The 23459-nt window shown below is 37.9% G+C and overlaps 1 long non-coding RNA gene across 4 annotated transcripts; it reads left to right on the top strand.

Moving 5' to 3' along the window:
• The first annotated feature begins 2593 nt into the window (after window positions 1–2593).
• Window positions 2594–15310, top strand: LOC139151063 (uncharacterized). Of its 4 annotated transcripts, none has more exons than XR_011556335.1 (4): window positions 2594–3021; window positions 3727–3804; window positions 6583–6690; window positions 13176–15310. It is a non-coding gene; the product is annotated as an uncharacterized lncRNA (long non-coding RNA). The 4 variants fall into 4 exon arrangements; XR_011556334.1 differs by having other exon boundaries at window positions 6577–6690; XR_011556332.1 differs by lacking the exon at window positions 3727–3804.
• The last annotated feature ends 8149 nt before the right edge of the window (window positions 15311–23459 follow it).

Here is a 23459-nt window from a genome sequence, read left to right as displayed (position 1 = left end):
ATGAAGTATGAAGCTTTTTATATTTGTTCTTCCCCCGAAGTGTATAGAAAATATACCGTATGGCGACATGTCTGAACTTTTCGTATTGTTTTCCCAGGCATAGCATTCCAATTGCAAAGAGTTAGCGAGTATATAGAGATGGAGCGTTTTACAAGATGGTCTATACCAGACTGCCTGATTAAGTAAAAAAATCCTGCATGAGAGATTTAGAATGACGGACGTCCGAATTCTACTTGTCCAGTTTATTATGAATCATTGTACGACGTAAGCGATCAAGACTTCCAAAGAATTTTATAGACAGGCACGTTTTATAACAACTTTATAATCTTATAATCCGCGGACAACTAAGATCATAATATTTAGCAAAATGCTCTCGTTTCGATTTGTTAGGGTTGCCATCGCAAATGTCGCTCATTTATATGACAAATATGTGCAGTCAGCAGACGACACTCTCTTGTGAGTTCAACTTTGTTAAAATTGATGTGACTTACGACGAAAATTGATTAATTGACACATAACTATAGGAGAGCTGCATTACATTTTGTACCGGTGTGTTTTCGAATATTGCCAATACACTCTCATTAACATTCACCAGGGGCATCAACGACATCAAAAATCGGCTCGGGGGTGAGTCAAGGTTGTTTAGCGACATTGCTTAGCAACGCAGAAACTTATTCTTGGAAACAGGACGGGAGCATAAGTCAGGGCGGATTGAGCACAGTACCTATGGAAACCGGTGGTTATTTCTTACAAAATATGTGATTCGACTGCGTACTTCTTCTTTTGGCCTTGGACTTTCGCCGCCTTGCCCCAAACGTCAATCAGCAAACAAATCATAAGATAGTTCAGTCACATTAATCTGTACATTTTGATGCATAAATCTTTGTGATTTATTGTTATTCTGACTACCTAACTCATACACCGGTACCTCCAAGCTCCATCAAATCCCACATCAAGTTGTGGTGAACACCGAGCTCAGTTCCGCATGTGAAATCGCGACCGTGACCCGATGATGATGAATTGCATAAAAAAGTGCTTATATTTCGCTTTTCCGTCATAGGGGGGGGGGGGGTGCCTACAGGTTGATAGTTATTATACCAGGCTGATTCCAAAGCTTATTTAGAAATTGAAACATATATGATATCCAACTAAAAACCGTGTTTTATACAACTGATTCGTTATCTTTTCGCCTAGACCTTGTTGTGACATCCTCTTACTTCTGGAGCAACCTGGTTGAGCGCGACCGAACTACAATATTTCTTCAATGTCTCAAAACATATTGCACCACGTTGGCGCATTGGACACGTCCTTGTATTTTCGTCAGAAACTAAATACAGTAGGTTTGGATATGACATCGGTTACAAATGATGGAATATTAAAGATTAAAATACTTTTATCGTCGATCGACAAAAAAAAAAAAAAAAAGAAAGAGAGGGTATGTTGAATCAAAGTCGGGAGACACGATACTTTCCACGAATTAATCAACAGTGAGCAACGACCATGAATATTTTATTCAACTTTTAAAATTTAGTTATCGACTTTCTTTGACACCCCGTTTTTTTGGTTAGGAAATACTGTCTTGAGTCTGTTTGGTACCTCTTAGTATGACTGACACACGATTGCAGGCCTTACCCAAAGTTTTAATTAGGCCTAATTGCTGCTAGTTTTTACTATTTTGAAAAAGACCTCGCCAAATATCCGGTTCAGCCAGGTGCAGCCAACGAACAATTCACTTTTAAAGGGGTCCTTACTAATGATAAGGTATATAGTGTGAACTGACTAATTTTCAGTCGAGAGGGTAATTAATTCATAATTTGCCCTCCCACTAAAACTTTTTCGACCTACCCTGCCGCACTCAAACCCACTCCCCACTTATTTTTGCCCGTTTCCCCTCCCTACTGTGAATTTTTGAAGCTGCCCTGTGGCGAAAAAAACTTGCCAATTTCCCCTGCCCTGGAAAAAAATTCCCTCAAAATGTTGTCATTCCTTTTCCCCTGCAGACATGAAAAGTTATAAGTACTAGCCCTGTGTCCCAATCCCCAGAAACACCATGACTCAACTTCCCCTGTCCCCGTTTTAAAAGTAGCTTTCTCTCTCCTCGTTTTTCGCCAAGCTCTGTCCCCAGGACAATCAACCGATATCTGCCCTGCCCTACAAAACAAACACTAAAATTTGCTCCCCTGCCACTTAAAAACATGTTCCCTGCCTGAGCAAAATTAAAATTTCCTCTGCCCTCAAAAATCGCCTCGGAACAGCTTTTTTCGATGTTCCTGTTCTGTGCACGGGTTTGGCACGTCTGTGTGCGTAACACAGAATATTCATGAGGATAATATTGCGTAAATACGATACAAGCCGCAGTCTGATAGCACGGCAAAACTTGACCCTCTAGCCTGCTGCCCTTGAGTTTGTACATTTATCTGGTGTAAGACAAAGATGGGGCTAAGTTAGTAATATTATTGTCTAACGAGAGCGAAAAAATAACATTTTCTTCAAGATTGAGTAAAAAATGATAGTTATCATCAAATTCTTCGCAGTTCGTTTCGTGAATATTTGAAAGCCTAAAGAGCCGTAAGCCATATTGGTCAAAGGTCAATCAGAAGACCCAGTGTGGTGTTGGCGTGGCGTGGCGTACACGTACCGCCAACAATGATCAAAATCTCCAGTCGTTCATCTTTTAGCGTTTACTGACATGTCCCGCCCGTGTTTAGGAATGTCTACAGTCTACCTTGAAATCCTGGACCATCTCGACGACTACGCTGTACGTTTTAATCTAGTACAACTGGAGAGTCCAATCGTGTCGATGTCATGAACTTAGTTACGTTTAGAGCTACTACAGAAGCTCAACGGTTCGACAAGCAGCAAGTTTATTCTCCGTTCAATCGGGACGAAACTCGACAACCCATTTTAGCAATTTGGACGGAAGAGGGCAACTCTTTTCGCACAAGCGAAAGGTCGACCCCTCGATCGCTGCTGAGTCCTGCATCAGCTGGACGGAGGTCGTGTACAGTATACCAGGTACAGGTATGTATAGTTAACTTGTCCTCTTTGTCTTATTTATTCTTAACCAGCCATATGTAACCAGCCCAAGTGTCTTTTCGTACATACGTCTACTCCTTCTCGTATAAACGTGTTCAGCAATGTCTTTATCTTGCAAAAATGTCTAACGTTTGTGTTGTTTAAATCATCGATATTGCTGATAAAATTTCAATAAACAATGAACATCTAATTCCCAGGCAACTTCATGCTAATGTAACCTTTTCGTGGCGAGGGACTGTACAGAAATTACGGGGGGGGGGGTGTTAGGGTTCTGGTGTTGGTGTTTCGAAAATATAGAATAATCACCCTTCAAAAGTGTTTTCAAGAAAAAGATTGCCCCCAACTTTCATTTGTCCTTTGTGTCACAGTCTTATTTGATGTTTTATTAATAACTGACGTAAAATTTCTTATTTGACCTTTGAACTTTCAAAGAATACCCTAAACCTTTAGAAACATGTAATCACTTGGGTGAAAGTCCAATAGCATATTTGTTGTTCACATCTGCTTTCAAACGCTATTCTCACCATCCGGTACTATTCGAAAAACCAAATTTCGTGCACCAACATTCATGATTCACTAGTAACAGCTCAGTCTAATTTAAGTACATTAATATCAATAATCAAGCATCTATAAATACACAGATGTGGCTAGTTCTGTATTGAAAAATAAGATTTAATGGTTTCCTCATAGATACAATGTGAAGTGAATCACCGTCCCTCCACCCACCGATCTGGAAACAGCTCCTGTTTGCTCCGAGCCGCGTTGCTGGTAAATATATCAATTACAAAAAATCTCTGAATCTCTGACACCTTAATGTGACAAGTACGTGAATTTGCATTAAAAATATGCTAATTTTATCCAAAATGACCAGAATGCATGGCGATATTCACTACAGCGATTTTGCTGGATAAACTTGTCGAGACCAAAATATTTTGTAACATAAACATTTTGATATTGAGGTGGGGCCTCAAGGTTCTTTCACATTTTTATACATAAAAATTCATTTCTTTTCAAAGCTGTCGCGTACTCTTTTGGCCTCCAAAATAGAGCTTGCAAGGAATGATGCTAGACAACTGTATGCGACAGTATCCCTTAGTTACACAGCGGAGCTATATCGGCCGCTAGGTTTGAGTAATGTTAGAATGAAAATCGATTCTAGAAAATAAACTTTTAGGAAGACTTACACCTCGCAATTCCCCATTTTCAAAAATAGGTAATATTACTAAGGACATAGAACATACAATGTCTAAGTTGAAAACATTCAGCGCTCTGCATTATACATTAGACTACTCTGTGCACTTTATGTGAAGATTTCAGTGCAGGTATGCACAGTATCCTCAGTGTTTGCATGTTTGGGCAAATATTTAATCACAGCACAATCTTTACCTTGTGCAAAATTGCACATACACCAAAATTACTGTATTTTCACAAACTTACTTCAGCTCTGAAGGATGTTGGCTTTTACTGCAGTAGGAAACCATACATTTGTGAAACATATGATGAGTAAATTCAAATTTAACAGTCATTTTATTTTGGTAATATTCCTAAGGAACAGAACATGCAACGTCACAGGTGAAAACATTCACCTCTGTCAGTGTTCAATCTGGGATGTCAAAACAGGGGGTCACTGTAAACCCCTACTCCTGTCCCAAGGGGACCATTTTAGAAATTCGGGGGACATCAACACACATGTAAAACCCTTGAATCTTCTGTGGAAATTACTATATTCTGTCAACGTGGGATTTAAAGGGACATAAGCTGTAACTTGTTGCAAGTTTTTCAGTGTTCTGCTTCTGTATATCAACTACTGTGTCTGATCCTAAAAAGTTTGTCATGCTGAAATTTCAAGTATTCTTTTTGTCAACACAGCTTGTATGTGTGTAGTGATCATTGTTTATTGTTTACAAATGAATTCTAGTCCAGGCTTGAATGCAATTTTCAACAATACCGTAATTTCGTAGATTATACTCATTTAGGTTGTGTTGACATGCTAAATACTTGGCATTAAATTACGAATTAGGGATTCAATGCAGAAAGTGTAGGAAAACCACAAAACAAAAGTTCTGAAAAAATAGCCAAAAGATACAGCTTATGGAGCTTTAAATAAAGTATATATCAACTCTTAAACATACTGTTAACTTGTATGTATTTGGAAATTAATGATCATTGGTTCTGACCTAAGGGTTTTACATAGCGCTGTTTCTCTGGAAAATCAGATATGTCCGACCTAAAATATTGCTGTTCAAAACGATCATAGCTGGCCCTACATGGATGCTTGCCTTGTAGTGTTCAACCTTTGTATGGGTGGTAGACATTGCAGACGCTTCAATTTGAGGGCATGCCCCATCACCTTGTCTAAAACAGGGGTGCATCAACTACTGGCATTAAAAATCCAAGTCGCAACTAGCCTATCGCCATTATGCACAGTCTATTTTGTCTTGTTTACATTCATTAGCCATGTCACATGCACACAGCTCTACCCTACATCAGTCCTTTCTACCCAGCTTCTTACGCACCACCTTATACACTCTCATAAACTTATTTCAACTTGAAAGTTAACGCATAAAATAATGCTTAAAGATACTGCTATTGGGGCTTTAAAAGGCCGTGAGCTGCAACACTGTGAAATTTGTCCAACCTCAAAATACCTTCAATTTCTTCAGATATTCATTGCAATCTACAAATTGAACGATATAGTCATTAACTGTGCCTCAACAGCATTTGCTTGTGGCAGAATAGACAAGAAATTGAGCACATCTTTGTTAATTTTAAATTTCCCGCAATTTTCAAAATCTTGCCATAATTAATAGGTGAAAACAAGAATTTTTCCTCTAAGTGGAGTGAATCCCTTTCCCTTCCTTTCAGTGGGTTGCACCATGTTGTATTTGTAAAGATTTAAATGTGTACATCCACCATTTACGCTGTTTATCATGTAGTTGCATGTAGGCAGCCATATTTGGGTGCGGCACCCATTTATTATTTGTCTTACAAGAATCTCCTCATGCAGTCCAACTCTGTGGATAATTATACTAGAGTAAACATCTCTGAGTTGTAGAAATTTGCTATGAACTGATTTTAATCTAAATATAAAAATCATAAAAATAATGTCAAAAGTTGCAACTCATCTGCCTTAAAGTAAACATGAGAATAATTCTGATCTTACCTAAACATGGTATGTCATTTTATTTTGCATCACTTCATTAATGATTTCTAACTTTCTAAATTAATGCAATTTCTGTATCAAATGAAATATGGTCTTATTTCAACATGAACATTTTGTATTATTGTATAACCATGGATGTAAAAAGAGTCAATCTTTCATCCATGCTTAGTGCAGTGGGAATCCGATGATGTCAAGCCTTTGTAGGCCATGGGAATGCTATTGTCTGATTCAAATGTGAATACCAATTGATATTCAGATTAATATGATTATTCATTGTCATTATTGTCACATGAAATATGATGATTCATCATCTGTGTTTCAGATATTTTGATTTTTCACAGTAAGATTTTTAACTCTTTTATTTATATCCTTGCAAGTTGCAGGCCCCTCGGAGATGTTTATTAGGCACTGAAAAAGTAGGGAAAGGGTAGTGTCTCAAGGAAAGACAGAGTTACACAAAAAGGCATGCCAACAACAGGAGAATAAGAGAGGTATGTACTACAAAGTCTGCACTGATAATTTTTTAGTCTAAACCAGTGAACTTTGAAGGACAAGGTAACCAAAGCACCAGTGTTGGTGAATTATAGTACATGTACATGGTAGAACCATCATGACACAAGTAAAATCAATTTTACTTAGTTCAGCTTTGATATTTGGTTATACATTTGCAGAGCACCTAACAGCTTTAAGCGACAAAATCTGCCTTTTTAGCTCCGCTGTCAGAGACGCGGAGCTTATCCGATAGTCCGTCCGTCAACAATGGTCTTCTTCTCTGAAACCGCAAGTCAGATTTCTTTGAAATTTGGTATGGAGGTTCATAGGAGTGACCTCACTCAAGTTTGTTCAAATTGTGGTGAAATTTGCATAATTGTATTTTTGGGGCAATTTTTCCTGTTTTTGGTCAAGAAATCTTCTTCTCTGAAACTTCAAGTCAGATTAATTTGAAACTTGGTATAGAGGTTCCTGGAGGTAACCCCAGTCAAGGTTGTTCAAATTGTGGTGAAATTTCCATAATTGTATTTTTGGGGCAATTTTTCCTGTTTTTGGTAAAAAAGTCATCTTCTCAGAAACCGATCGTCGGATTGCTTTGAAATTTGATGTGCAGTTTACTTAGGGTAACTTAGCTTTGCAATTTGTTATACAGGTTCCTACCGATGAACTTAATGGTATTTATTGAAATTATGATGAAATCTGCAATTTTGTATTTATGGGTAATTTTTGCCATTTTTGGTCGAAAAATGTATTTCTCAAAAAGTACTGGTCTGATAGCTTTGAAATTCGATATGCAGGTTCCTACAGAATAACTAAATTTGATATTTTGACATTATGATGAAATCTGCAATTTTGTATATTTTGGGGCAATTTTTGCTATTTCTGTTAAAAAAATTTGTTTCTCAAAAACTGCAAGTGGATAGCTTTGATATTTGGTATACAGGTTCCAGGGGATTATTGTAATATGTGATATACTAAAATTATGGTGAAATCTGCAATTTTTATTTTAGGGGACAATCATTGCCATTTTTGGTCAGAAAATTTTATTCTCTAAAAACTACTCGTCAGATAGCTTTAGTGGACGTGTTCTTTGGAATGATCCAATGTAAAAATTCAAATTATGATGAAATCTTCAATTGTATATTTTTGCAGATATTTTAGCCTCTTTTTTCTGGCCATTGAAATGAGCTATCAAAGATTTCCACCTTCTTCACCAACATGTGTCAAAAATAGTTATTCTCTACATAAACACAGCGGAGCTATATCGGCCGCTAGGTCGCTTGTTAACCTTCCCTTGAAGATACAGATGTAATCGATAGTTATGCAGCTTATTCAATGTCAAATTTTGAGATCACAATGAAATGTGTAAACCCTGCAAATTATTTTGGAGAAAACATACAGATAAAGTATCGCCCAAAGCTTCGCTTTTTTAGCCTCATTATCGTTTCCGTATCGTTTCCGCATCGCCCAACCCCAAATCCAACATCGCTCACTCGGTTGTTTGGTATCGTTTCCGTATCGTTTCACTAGTGCATTGCCTCATTCACGGAACTCAAAGACATCGGATATGAGATATCGGGCATGAAAAGTCGATGTCATTTCGTCAAAAGTCATCGAAAATTGAGAATATAGACAAGATTTTATCTAGTTGAAGGTAAATGATCGGTTAATAATCATGAATTTGAACGTTCTTGGACGATGTGGGTACGTGATTTAGAGTGATTGGCGCGGCGTGACATATGTAGGCCAACTCAGATTTATACCGTATGCGCATGGTGCGATAGTTTGCCTAAAATTAATTTTATTTGTGATGGATAATTGGTTGCGGAGTGTAACTCTATAGTATGAATTGCGTAGCAATTATTGAAACACTTGGAAGTTCCCGCTATCAGAGTTGTTATCAATGTGTTGTGACTAAAGGTCACGGACTTCCTCTACATCATAATTTATTCACGTCAATCGGGTTTAAAGGTCACTGTGTAAAGCGTTAGGAGAATTCATGGCGGCATCACTATATGTGTTAACCTAGTATATGATACACTGCAGTTATTATTTTAGCAATTGTCCTTACTTTGTACGGCCAGTTTTTCTTGTGCGCTTTCAAGGACGTACATGTATTTAAGCTTAAAAATACTAATTTCAGTCATTTAAAATGGTAATCCGCACACAGTACCACACATTTCTGGGTTTCTAGTCAGTGGAAAAGTTGTCCCACGTCACTTTTTGACACTTGTCTCATCGGGCAACCCGTACTGGTGTTTCAGTTGCAGTTGTCCAAACGCGACTTTCACTTGCAACCGTTAATGTCTGTCCCTGGTAGAGTGCTATCTTGTTACAAAAATGTTCGCAAATAAAACGGTATACAAACTTCATATCAAATAAAAGCAATTCGTAAAAGAAGCGCATTATAATCACAATATGTTTCAACTTTGTTCCCATTTTTGTGTGTTGAAGCAACATTTCATGAATGGATAATGTTGGACATATGGGGTTGGACACATATATTTGATCTTTCATTTTGTATACCTTTACTCTCAAAAAAATGGGCAATGCCAGGCGACGAAATTTCCGAAGGCGGCAACTTTGCTGTGGCATTTTTGAGTGAATAATATGCCGTGGCCAATTGGGACCATGAAATTGACTTGATACGATGCAGTGGCGATGTTTAGGCTGATACGATGCGGAAGCAATGCAAGGCTGATACAGAGGCGGTAATGAAACGATATAGAAAATAAACAAACTGAGGCGACAGCAATGTCGGAAACGATACAGAGGCGATCTGAGGCGAAGTTTTATGCCATACTTTATCTGTAGTGTTGAAACAACTAAAGGGGCTCTTAGATTGAGTTCAAAACACAAATGTACATAACATAACATACAATAATAGCATAGTCAAACTCAGGATGAGCTTTTAACACTTTTAACAGCTTTTAACTGGCCAAAATATTGTTGAAGGAATCCATGAAGTGTATTTTATGAACCTTGCCAGGGAACACAACTTTGAAACAATATCACAAGACACACTCATGTCCAAGAGTTTGTTGCAAATTTAATATTGAAAGATGAAACAAGCTTATGCTCTGATAACATGTTCCAGATTACACGATGTGCTAAAAAACCATAGTTTTATCTTTTATTAACATTATACGAAACTGTTTTTGGAACAACCAACTGTGTGCAAGAAAACTCTTGCCTTATTTCACAAAATGTAACTTAATATACATTTTTTCATAAAAACATTTTGCATAGTCAAAACAGCTTCAGTGTTGCACCCGCTGGGAACAAGGATATAGTTTTGAACTAGTATTTACTTAGTGGCTGAACTGACAGTTATTGAACAGTATTCAACAACAGTCAGTCCATGCTTCAAGTATCTCTATTATACTTCAAACTTTTCTGTATGGCTGTCTATATAATTTCTTGAAAATTATATAAAATGTATATAACACGATTGGAACTAATTTGGGATAATTGGATTTTCATATTTTTCAAATTTCTCAAAGATGTTAGGTGCCCTATAGTTGAATGTTGCAATATTACAAAATGCTCATAAAAACAAGTGCATAACATAAAAAGAAAAGTAGATGAGGTTACATTTGTAGATGAAATCAACATTACTTCATCCAATTATCCCAAATTAGTTCCCATTGTGTATATGTACTCTAAATAATGCATGATATTTAAAAATCATTTGAAATGGTAATTGACAATGAGTCTCCTTCAAAGCATGTTTTCAACATTTTTATTTTCTAGTAGTCTATAGTGTTCTCTACACATGTGATGCCTGGCTTGACTAGGGAATCTCTGTTGGTACAAATCAGAATGAATCATGGGATATTTGTAGTATGGGTTGGAGTCTTTGCACAGTTAGCACTATTAGATACATAGAGTCAACAATTTTGTCACAATAATTGTAAAATGTACTAATTGGTTCAAATAAAATTAAACAAAGCAAAACTTGGTTTAGTTGAGGGTAATGTAAATCGACAGTTCCATTCTGATGTGCTCAAAGGTGTTTGGACAAGGACGCCAATGTTAAAATGATACATGAATTTCCTTATGTTCCTTAGCATAGGTGGAATTGAAGGCAACATAATATGTTCAAATCAGTAAGGCCAAAGTAAGTAAATTCTTTGTTTTGCGTCCGGCGCGCGCCTAGGTTTTGGAGATTTTAAGGAAAAAAAACACAAACGTTCCTTTCAAAATTTCGCCGTTGGTGGCGCTATTTTGTCGCAAAAACAGGTCGTGGCTTTTTACTTTGCGGCGAAACACTCCTTTACGGCAGTCGGATTTCACTAATGGACCATGCGGTGACGTAAAATGGTACTCTCTACACATTTACCCCTGTCGATACTCGCCGCCTCACAATCATTCTCGCTGTCTGTTGTGGCTTTACCTGTTGTTGCTTTGCCTTGTCACGAAAGAAAATTGATGAAAGCAGGGAAATAATCGACGTTACAAAACAGGAAATCTTTGCACGGCAAAAGATCGCGAGCAACCCGGACTTAAACAGAGAGAGATTCAGTCGGCCGGTTGGACTGAGTAAGCTTATGGCAGACGGAAAAATCGGAAAGTGTTGAAGCCTATCATAGTTTATCAGTCTTTCAGGTTTGCCAAAAATTTGGTTCATCTGTCCATTTTAACTTTAAACAAAAAACAAAACCAGTGATCAGTCCTGTAAACGAAATGCCTTTACGTGCTACTTGTTCAGTTTGGGTAAGGGAAAGTTATCCTCAAGGATAAAATTCCTCTGTTAAAGTTAAAACTTGTAGTAGGCAGTCGTAGCTGCTTTTGAAGGAGGTCACACTTTCTGCATTAATGACATCGACTGGTAATTTATTCCAGGTATCCACAACTCTTGTTGAAAAAAGTACTTCCTTGTGTTAAGTCGAACGGCAAGTTCTCGAGTCTGCTGCTAACTCAAGTGAAAGGTTACAGTGGTCGTAGTCTTTTTGATAATTTTGTAGAGTTGAATCATGTCGCCGCGAATTCTTTTTTGTTCAAGTGTTATTAAACCAAGCTGTTTAAGTCTATTTTGTTAATTGTAGTGTTGGAGTTCAGGTATCATTTTTGTTGCCCTGCGTTGCACTTTTTCTAAGATATTTATGTCCTTTTGTAGCCATTGTGACCAAGCTTGTACCAAATATTCGAGCAAAACAGCAAGTTGCTTGTAAAGACGAAGAATGACATTTTTTGATTTGATTGACAGTGATCGTTTGTTGAAACCAAACATTCTGTGCCTTTTTGCAAACTTAACACACTTGCTTGACGGTTTTAAGGTAGAATGAAGAATTTTTTTGGCCTGTCAAAATCAGCTTGTTGAATTTTAGGGTCACTACAATTTCGCAAGGGGTGATATTTCTTGGTATTGTCAGTAAGTTCAGAGTTCAGAACTAATTTTAACGTCAGTGTGATTAATGTACGGTAGATTAGAACGAGTACTGGTCCAAGAACTGAACCCTGAGTGACACCACTTGTGACGTATTCTCCATTCAGATGATGCTCCATTTATGACTACTCGCTGTTTTGTATTCGTCAACCAAGCTTTGATCCACTGTAGAATATTTCCATTTATGCCATGATACTTCATCTTTTCAAAAAATCTGGGGTGTGGTACTTTGAAAGTGCAAGGAAAATAGATGTGAAGTGTCCACCTAAATTCGGGTCTGATGAGTCTGTGCTTTGAGACTGGCAATTGCGAAATGATTTCATTGATTTGATGGAAAGGAAAGGTGCTGGTTTTACGGATTGTCCCAAGGAAGGTACAGGGAAGACTTTTGTCGATAATATCGCCAGTGTCTTGTTCTCTCTGATACCCCATACAGAGGCTTTAACTTACCCGATCTGTTGGTGCTTCTTACAAAACAAAGACACCTTTCAGCAAAACTATGACATTCCATCAGAGCATAAACATTACCCAAGAAAATTAAACTTGAAAGAAACGTGCAAGAACTTGAGGACAAAAGACTGCTACTGTATACCGTTATAGTGTACCCATTCCTCAAATTGTCCAGATTTAAGTAATTTGATGAGGCTGTCAAGGTGCTGTGCATGTGGACCCTTTGAATGCACAAGAAAGACATCTAAAACTAATAAGAGAAAAGCAAACTTTGAAGAATGACTTTATTTTGATCCATTTGTTATGAAAATGCATACAGCGATCATACAGTGTGTCACACTATGACAGGAGTATTTTCATGTTGTTTGAGAAAAATTGTCCATAGGCTAAAGGCAAACTGATTTTGTGTTAAATTTTCTGTGTGTGTTTTTTAACCGCTTACCCGCGTACCTTTTAGGATTTTGAGTGGACGCAAAACAAAGAATTTACTTACTTTGGCCTAATAAGTCATGATACCAGAGTTGATCTTAAAATATCAAATGTACCATATTGTTAGTTATGGCAGTGACTGTAAGTATTATGCCATCATTGATCTCACTCTTTGCATTATTTTAAATAACCATCATTTATCATTTCTACCTACAGATTTTAAAGAGGAGAAGTGCAGTGATCAATGCAGATGAGAAGGGTTTCTGGAATGATGTAACTGCAGACCTGATGTCTGATGAGGAGTCCCACCAGATGGAAGGATAATTGCCTCCAGGCCTTCTTGGCGATCTGACAAACTAAACGTTTTGATAGGATAGACACACTCAATCAGCGAATGCTTAATGACTCTAATTCAAGACACTACATACTGCAGAGGAAGTATGGCAGAGCCAGTGAGAGACCACCTGATAAAAACAGTTCAGTGACAATTGTGTGAGACAGAACAGTGATGCATAGCTTTTCTGAGTAATTATCCATCATCCCTCTGTTGGTCAACAACTGATTTGTTCTCAATTTTAATTGCTTTACTTGAAAAGTAGTACACAGAGCTGGTGTTGTAAGTTCAGTGAAATATAAAGTCATTAGCTGGCACAGGTCAGTTACACCAAGAAAAGTTTAGTATAACCAAGGCATAACTTACAAATACTTCACAAGTACATCTTTGAAGTACTGCTGAAATTTGTCACTTTGACGTATCTGGATTTGTGCCCTCAAGAATTTATCAAGGTGCAGTTACAGTGTTTAAACATGCTGAAACAAATGTGAGCCACACCGTGTTACTGATGGTATTTTTCTATTTCTTGTCCAAAAATTTCTCTGAAATTGCTTGTCAGATTGCTTTGAAATTTTAAATGCAGGTCTCTTAGGATAATATAATTGAAGCAGTAATCAGTTTGTCCTGAGATATGCAATATTGTGTTTTCAGAGCAATTTTTCCTACTTTTTTAGATTTTGATGAACTGCACAAAAGCTACAATTTAACAGTGCACATACATGTATGTGATAAGTAAGAGTTAATTAAACATACACTACAAAAAAATTCACCCCTGAGACAGTTCCTGCACAGGCCCTGATACAAACTGTGTTACAGGTCTGTGTCAGCAAATACAGAAGGAGTTCTATCAGGGGCTGATGCACATGTCTGTATCAAGTACTGTAAACACATGGCTGTATTTCTACCAATTACAGCACCTGTACACAGTGCTGTGAACACTGATCTCTAACAGGGTCTGAAATTTTTCAGTGTTCAAACAATAACATTTCTTTCTGCTTCAATCATCAAAATTTGCCAATTTTTACAACAAATTTACACCCTGAAATCCATCCAAATTTTCAGGCCCTGTAGCTGACACACCACTGTACGCACACCGGTGGTTCAGTGCTGCAATTTAGGTCTTGATACAGTCAGAATTTACAGCATTGTATACAATCCTGTACCACCATGAATCAGAATTTACACAACCCTAAATTTGACAGGTTTTTACTGGTCTTGCAAAAAAGGTTATTTCTCTGGGCCTGTTACAGGTAATGATTATCCTCTGTTACAGGCATGTGTCTGCCTTTTCTTGCTGTGTAGATAGCTTGAGTGCTTCATATTCAATCAAGAAACTCTTGAAATGATTTTTTATTCCTATATTTAAAGGTACACATAGTTGATCTTGTAATTGGTGAATTACACAGTCATTAGCTGACACATCTCAATTGACACAAACTTACTGTACAAAACTTAGGAATACTACACATGTATATCTTTTAACGTATGCCAAAATTTACAGCATACTGTAAAGAGCATTAATTTTCACCAGGATTTAATTTCACTATTTTGCTGTTTGGGACACATGATTCACTGTGTTTTATTTTCACAGATCAGGCCGTGAAACAATGAATTCTATTATAATTTAAAATTGTCATATGGGTTTAATTGAGCTGATTTTTAGTTGCTTGTTGTATTTTGGGTTATTTTCCTGTTTTTGTTTAAAATAATTTCTCTGAAACAGGTCAACAGATTGCTTCAAAATTTTGTATACAGGTCAATAGGGATGATAATGGTAAGATATCAAATTGTTCTGATGAACCATATTTCTCCCTGTTAGGCTCAGGCATATTTAAAAGTGACTGCATTAATTGATATTAGAGTTATCAAGGCTATGGAAATTCTTTTTTTACAGTATTGAAGATAACTTTGAATGTGTCTCAGGAAAATTGTTCTGAATGTTTTTTGTCTGTATTTTTTATTTATTTTACTAACATTTACACATTCGTTTGGAATAAAGAAGAATCATTTACAGTGATCTTGGATTTGTGTATCTAAATTGCAGTATGTTTTCAGATGCAATCTGTACTCTATTTTGCTGTAGAAAGCATCATTACATTGGTGTCTTCACTTGTAAAAAGAATACTCATTGCGTATACACACCACACACACACACACACATATATATATATATATATATATATATATATATATATATATATATAATATATATATATATATATATATATATATATATATATATAGTGTATGTGATGCCTGTATGAGTAGAAATACATGAGTCAAAAGCTACAAAGCATTACTGTTATTTGAGGACCCACCCCCACACCCCAGGTCCCCGAAGCCAGTGTTGGATAATTATGTAAAAATTGGTGAATAATAAGTATGGATATATGCGGCAACTGTCCCTCCCATTATTATGTAATCAATCAAGCCAAAAGTACTTGTCCCTTGATTCCCTATAAATTAGAGAATCCAGTAGTATCCTGAAATACATATATAATGGATAACACGTGAATCCAGCAGAATCCTGCAATGGATTAAGCAATGGATTCTGTTCCGTATCCGACAGAATCCATTGACCACCAGAATCCACTGGCATACATAATGTATATTTTAGTATTCTGGTGGATTCTTGAAGTATCCAGAACAATATACAGAAGAATCCTCAATGGATTTCTCACTTTTGGCACAGTGTACCGGTTAGATAAGTAGCCCCTAATTGACTAATCTGTTGATGACACCAGTTAGTGTTTGACAAGCCTGCAGCTACTGTTCCCAGGCCCTGGGACGGCTAACCAACCAGATCAACACAAACCAAACCCATGGTAAAATAGTAAAGTAAACAAAATTGTGTCACAGATCATGAGTTTGGTTCTATTACCCTCTCACCGTCCCCTCTAAAGATGCCCAAATTAACGCAATTCAACTATAGACAGTAGAGGGAGCCCACTCTACTGTTTATAATAACAAATCGCGGTTTGTTAGAACATCTATCATGTGATAAAGATTTCAGGAGCCATCGACGTCGTGGCCATTTCATAGCTAGTTTCGTTTGTCGGACCAAGCGGATGTTCACTTTCCTGTCTCAAGGCTGAAATTTATGCATGTGCGTCAATGGACAAACGTATTCACTTTATTGCCAAATAGGGCGTTAAAAACCCAGCGTACTCAGTTTGTACTGACCCAATATTACTGTTGAACGCTACATGATTGTATCACAAAATACGATGAAATTCAAAATCGTCGAAGTAAATAAGAAAAATAACGCCACCGATATAAAATAGAAAGGTCAATCAAGTGCATGGCGGTAGAAGAGACTGCTTCAAAGGATGGTCACCCATTAATTAGAGTATTATTTTGAGGTCCCGACATCGACTACTTCTTCATCAGGTATTTCTATGCCGTAAATCACAAATTAAAACATATTGAATATGGGAATCATGTAAAAAATCAACAAGGTCGCAGTTACAAGCTACCTGTGAAAGGTCGCGATCGACTACTATCGATGGAGGAAGCGTGTCGCCCTTGAACAGAAATAATATATTACTTTTGTGAAAGGCATGTAAAAAATTAAGAGAAAATAGCTTCAGGTCATAGGACCTGCACCAAGCCAAAGCTTCAGGTCCTTACAGAAAACTGCCGGTCCTCAATAAATGCAGTTGTTAACGACCATTAAAGTCAACTTCTCCACCGATACTATGCTTTTGAATGTTGTAATATTTAATTTTTCATATCCTTTTATCAATAGAGCCAGTAAGTATTCACTCCAAAGGACTATTTTTCACATAGATTGCAGAATAGTGTAAATGAATGATCATGAAATATTCATCTACATGATCAGGAATCTGGAAAAAGATCACAGCCCTCATCTTCCTCAAGGTCATGCGCACACATTTATCAATGTTTTCCATCACCGGGGGGGGGGGGGGAGACAACGGGACTAAACAGGAGAATTTGACATTTTTCCTAGCCATGTCAAATCCCCTACTCTCGGACTATAAAATGATGTCAAACACCCAGGGGCCGGGAATACAGGCTCATGCACTGGCATGGCTACATGTGGCTGATGATAGCGAGAAGTTTTTTCTATCGTAACTTTCTATGGGGAATGGTGTTCTCTACATTGCTGTGTACAATAGCGCTGTTCACGGTTACACGTTTGTTCCTAAATATAGCTGTACGCGCGCGACATCGGACACACAGCTTGAAATGCGGACAAATTTTATCAATGTTGCACACATGGCCGTTTTTGCAGGTTGTACTCTGAGTCCTGAATATGCCTTTTATTATTCATTGTTACACTAGCAGTCGCCTACTAAGATTTGTTTTCGTCGATTTTGCATGCGCAATTTCAATTTCTAAAAATGCGGACAAATATTAATTTTTGCATATTAATAAGAACAGTGACGTAAAGTTATTAAAATGACTCTGAAAAGTTTGACAGACCTCGATACTGCTGAAAACCATCGACACAATCAGTTAATGATACCGTAAAATCTTAAAAGACGTAATTTTTGCGACATTTAGGCCTACAGTCCATGATGACGCTGAGTTTTGCCTGCCTGTCGTAAAACGGTATACATCGAAACAATTTGAAGCCCTACTCTCGGCCTCTGAGAGTATACACGACAGACAGTGCAACTCGACAAAACTGTTAATGATAAGGTCGCTCTGTTTATAAAATGCACACTTGTTATCACGATATGTCGTGGTAAGAGTCGGCCTTGTGAACTTTGGTTAAAAACCAACAAGCGAGCAAGATGTTCTAGCGGTCCACAAACAAACGCAGCGAAACTTGAACTTGACTGTCGACTGCAGGTAGTGCAATTGGGCTGTCGTGTAACATCTAGTCCTTGTTCAAAACTTGAGGTAAACAAATACCTCCATGTTCAAAACCAAATATGTTTAGTCAACAGCACTGTTCTCGTAGTAGGTTTTTGTCTTAAACTCTTCTGTGAACCGTTTATGTTTTTAACGCTTCAATGAAAAATCAAAGCAAAGAAAATAGAGTCAGTTTGATAAAACGAAGGCTGTATTATGTACATTTGTGTACATGTAAATTCCGAACACTTAAAGTGTGGAACTATTGAAGTAGTACTGGGTGTTGTTATCATATGACACAGATATGCTAACATTACCAGGGTTACACTCTCTAGACGAGTATTATTATAATATTGTGTCACATTGTTGCACCAAAATCAATCCATTCCATCATTGCTAGAATCTGCATGCACGGACGTAATTCATACTGATCTGAATGTAATCAGTTGCACCGTGCTATGCGCGTGGATCGGAGGGTTAGACTTTTTGTAAATGTAAAAAGTCGCAAGACAAAAAATTACTATGTTGCGACATTGTCAACTCCCACCACCCCCGGTCTGGTGTACCATAGAGATCAAATTCCCCACTACCAGGACACGAAGGCGATCAATATCCCCTGTGCCCCGCACTCCCACGGTGGAAAACATTGATAGGTGCATGACATTCAAGTCTGAATCGCATGATTCAGAGTCAGTCATCATCTGCATCTGATACAGGTCTTGACGGAGAAATTTTCATCATTTATTCCAAATTTCAGTCGGTCATAAGGACCGACATGTTGCCAAAAACCTTCGGCCCGACGAGAAATCTGTCGGTCTCGGACCGTCGGACCGACGTTATTTCGCACACTGCTATAACTGAATGCGTCATTCTAAAATCGTGAGGTTCGAGTCTTGTACAAGTAAAGAAATACGTGAACTTCAGTCAAACAGTTGAATATCGCGTTTTCTGATCTGTTGAATCGAGCATTCGTCGTTCTTCGGTGGCGACTGGCCGTTGAACTACTATAATAACGATGATAGACAACCCAGCAGCACGCTGTTTGTCCGCGTGATTGAGTTTATAAACAGAAAAAAGCAGTTGGTGATTCGAAAAAAGCACTTTCGTGGTTGTTTAAGTTTTTTCAAGTTCATGGAAATAATTCTATTATTTTCTATTTTGGTTTCTTTAAATTTATTGCATAAGTGTATAATTACCTTATTCAATATCGTTTTCAAGCTATACTGACATGAATTTGTGCTGTGAAATATCGCATACTTTTCAATCGAGATTTACTTCGACCCTGGACTTCGACTCATTTCATAAGCAGTCCGCCAATGACAAATTATGTCTGCTCTATATAACTGTTCGTGATAGAGGGACCGTGGTCTGCTCTATAAGAGCGCCGGTACAGATTGAAAAACAAATGCTAGGTCAACATTGTGTTTATATTGTAAATCACAGCATCATTCTAATGTAATATAGCAAAACTTTACGTGCGTTACCCGTATCACGTTCCCTCTTTTCCCGCATAGAATTTACATAACGATAAGCTTTTCCAAACCGGGCAGAGCAGACACCGGTGCGATATTTTGTCGCTTTAAAAGTTCGAACTATTGGCATATTATTTCTAATTTCTACTAAGAGGCATGTTGCTCGCTCAACTGTCGAAACAAAAAGACGTCGCAACAATTCTCACAAAAAAGGCAGAAAACGTTTGGTGACGTACAGGATCGTAATGTTCATTGCATGCTTTAAACCATACAGTATAAAGCGGGAACACTTTTGGTTTCTGGACTTCACTGGGCATATGTATAGGATAAAGCCCGAGTACAAGGGCTCTTCTGGTATATAAAGCCCAACCCAACGATAAAATGTCGAGGCCGCAGGCCGAGACATTTTATCGTAGGGTTGGACTTATATACCAGAAGGGCCCGAGTACGAGGGTTTTATCCGACTTAAAAACTATCGCCCCTTAATGATATATTTTCGTTTTCAATGTGTTTACGTCAACCGTCCCCTTTGTCAATGTAACATGTTTAGGATATGAATTAAAACTTTTATTTGTGAAATAGCCTTCCAATGTAATGGAACATCCTATAAATGCCCTAGGGCACATTATATAAATGCCCTAGGGCACAGCAGATTTTGTGTTGCAGCTGGTTTCCGCTGTGTTACCAAATTTGAATATTAAAACGTACCAGATGTCTACAGAATATGACATGTTCACTTTTGATTGGACAGTACTTTACTACGGCGCTGTCATTCGTTTCTGGAATTTGGTGACCAAGGCTTTATGAGTAAATAAAACACCCTGAATTGAGCACTCTGATTGGTCAATACACAGTAGATAGTTTTTAAGCAGACATAAAAGTCATCTGACATTTTTATCGTCAGTCGTAACTAGTTCGGAGCGGGATCGATTTTGAATGTCGGACATTATTAGATGCAGACGAACATGTAAAGTGTTATCAGAAAAAGACGCAATTTTGGGATTTTCGGAGTAGGCCTAGTTTGATTGAGACGGGGTCAGTTTGAATGTCAGACTATACTTTGCATAGAGACCACGTCAATTCGAGAAAAAAACGCAAAAAACCTGTTTTGTTACTTCGACGCGACGGTATTTGATAATTAAACGTGCATTAACCTAAACGCAGGCATATTTTATTACCTAGTGATAATGTCGATCGGGAATGACAATTGTTCAAAGAAAAGTTCCGAGAAAAATAAAATAAATAAATAAAATAAATCACGGAAAACTACCGATTTTTGGAGCCTTCGTTTCGGCACGTCGCCAGAGCTAATGGCTTTACCAGGCAAAAAAAATGACGATGAGTCATTACTGAGATCGGACGTGTCCTAATTCATAATATAAGCTTGCCTACGTTCCCCAGATACATCGGACTAATGTTTATTGTTCACAAGTTGTGAGAAGTAATCTAATAAATGACTAGAACCGTCAAGCACCGCAAAGCGGCTAGTTCATCCTCCAACCACAACTATCGGTATTTTCGAGGTATAGCCTAAACTTACTTGTATAATTAGGGTTATCATACGAAGTTTGGAGGGTACCGACTGATGTTTCCGTATTTTGGCAAGTAGCGCAGCAACTTTATCCTGCCTTCAACAAACAGGTTTTGAATTGCTCTGAGCTCCGGTCAGAGGGTGGAGATTCCAAACCAAAGCAAGGTCATTCGAACGTAATGTAAAACAATCGACGAATACCCTGGCAACGTTTGCCGATAGGGTCGAGGAGCGGTCGGCATATTTTTTCGCGTACAATCCGGGGGAGTTCAAAAGAGTTCGTGGGGGATGTCGCCCGATCGACTGTCAAATTGTATGACATCGCAACCATTTCCAAAATAAAACGACACTGAAACCCTTGGTGAGGTACGTGAACGTAATCTTTATTCACCGTGATTACGTTCAGATGCATTGAGGAAGGTGCATAAGCTTACAACGCGAAGTTTACCGAGTTTGACCATGGTTGACCGATGTGTAAAACACAATCACTGCATCAGAAAAAGATGTTCGTTTTTTTCGGCTCCAATTAGTCCGGAGTAGATACAATTTTGGATGTCGGACTTGAGCAGATATGCTAAATATATTCAGAAACGGACATAATAATTTGGTGTTCTGCATCATAGGTTGGGATTCTGGGAACAGTTTTTGAATGTCAGACATTGTATTGACCGACATAATATACCAGAAAAAGTCGTGGTTTTTGGTAGTTTTTTCGACCCTAATTTCATTCAGAGCAGGATCGAAGAATTTTGAGTGTGGAACTTTGTTGCATGTCGACTCACATGTAAAATGTTAACAGAATTGGACGTATTTTGGGGTTTTGAGGTCGTAATATTAAGTTGGATGGAGAACAGTTGTCTCTTATCGGGTATGGATAAGCTTAGACGTGAAACATACCGGTAAAACAGGTAGTTTTTGGCCGCAATGCGTTTTGAGCGGAGACACTTCCGTATGTCGAAAACTGACTTATTGGACTAGGCTTCAACCACCGTCCCTCCTGGGTGGAGGGACGGTGCTTCAACAAACATTATTGTTACGGTTATTGTTGACAGGTGGGAGTGATCATGGGTTTTGGAGAAGCCCAACAACGTCACTATGTAAATTACGCAACGCTGTGTCATTCAAGGGGAATTATGCAAATAGGAATGCAAATGTGTCCACAATGTTTACAAAAGCTCCCGATTTGACCGGGATAGCCACGTGCATATGTTTGAATTTTAAAAATCGTGTATTACACGGAAACAATTACTTATTATGAATGAGCGACACAGCTCAATGATGGCCTTGATTTCAAGGCGTATTCTCTGAGAATTTCGAAAATTTGACAGAAAAATGACCAATTTAGTATTTATCTACCTTAAGACATAAGATAAACGATGGCACGCGAACTGGCTCACAATGTTCATTTTTGTTAAAATCTAACACATTTCCGAGTATGTTATGGTTTCAAACTTATCGTCCACTCAAAGGCTATATATTACACGGATTCAAAATTTATCATAAAACAAAAAATGACCAAAATCACTCAAGGAAGGTGGGTGTACCCATCTATTTTTTACATCCATGGTGTACCCCTTAAAACTACTTTTGTGCCCTTATCAGTTAGGATTCCTATCCAAATTTCTACGATGTGAAAATCGCATTGCGGAGACGGCTAATGTCACAATTATTTCAAATTTCATGAAAAAAGTACGTTTCCGTCAGAAAATGAACCGTCTACATGGCAGTTTGTGTATTCACATAAATTAGTGTGATGGCAGGTTAGCCTATGACGTCGGACTGTCAAGTACGGTTTCTTTCAGTTGCCGGGAGGTGCTAACTGATCCTCGTTAATATTGGATTAGCTGATAAACAAAGGCTTGTTCCAGATCGATTATTCTCTTTTGTTCACTCGCCAGTTCCTTTCCATGATGGGTAGACTGGGAAACTACTCAGAGATTCGTAAATGTAGCGATTTTGTCGGGTGGTAATACGTGTTTTAACAAACGACCCGGTACTTCTTTACAGTGTAAATGTTTTGCTGTTTTAGATTAGCCAAGATACGAAGCCCTCCTACTGATTCCGGCAGTACGTATGTAGTGTTCACTCAAAGGGGTTTGTTAGCGTATCGAGCCCGATACCGTTTTCATGTGCCGATATCTGATTAATCAACTCGACAACATATCCGATAGCCAAAAAATCTCCACTTACTCAAGTTTTCACGTCCGTCGTTGTTTCTTTATTAGCACGTCAGTGTCTTTTGTACTGAACAATTTAATATCGTATCGCGCAGTTACCTCCATGATCATATTTTAATTTTGCAGTCAGTGTTCGCATTTTCAAAGCTTGCTCTTCTTGAACGA

This window comes from Ptychodera flava, chromosome 15, assembly GCF_041260155.1.
Source record: "Ptychodera flava strain L36383 chromosome 15, AS_Pfla_20210202, whole genome shotgun sequence".
NCBI lineage: Eukaryota > Metazoa > Hemichordata > Enteropneusta > Ptychoderidae > Ptychodera > Ptychodera flava.
This window is presented reverse-complemented; position numbering and strand designations above follow the sequence as displayed.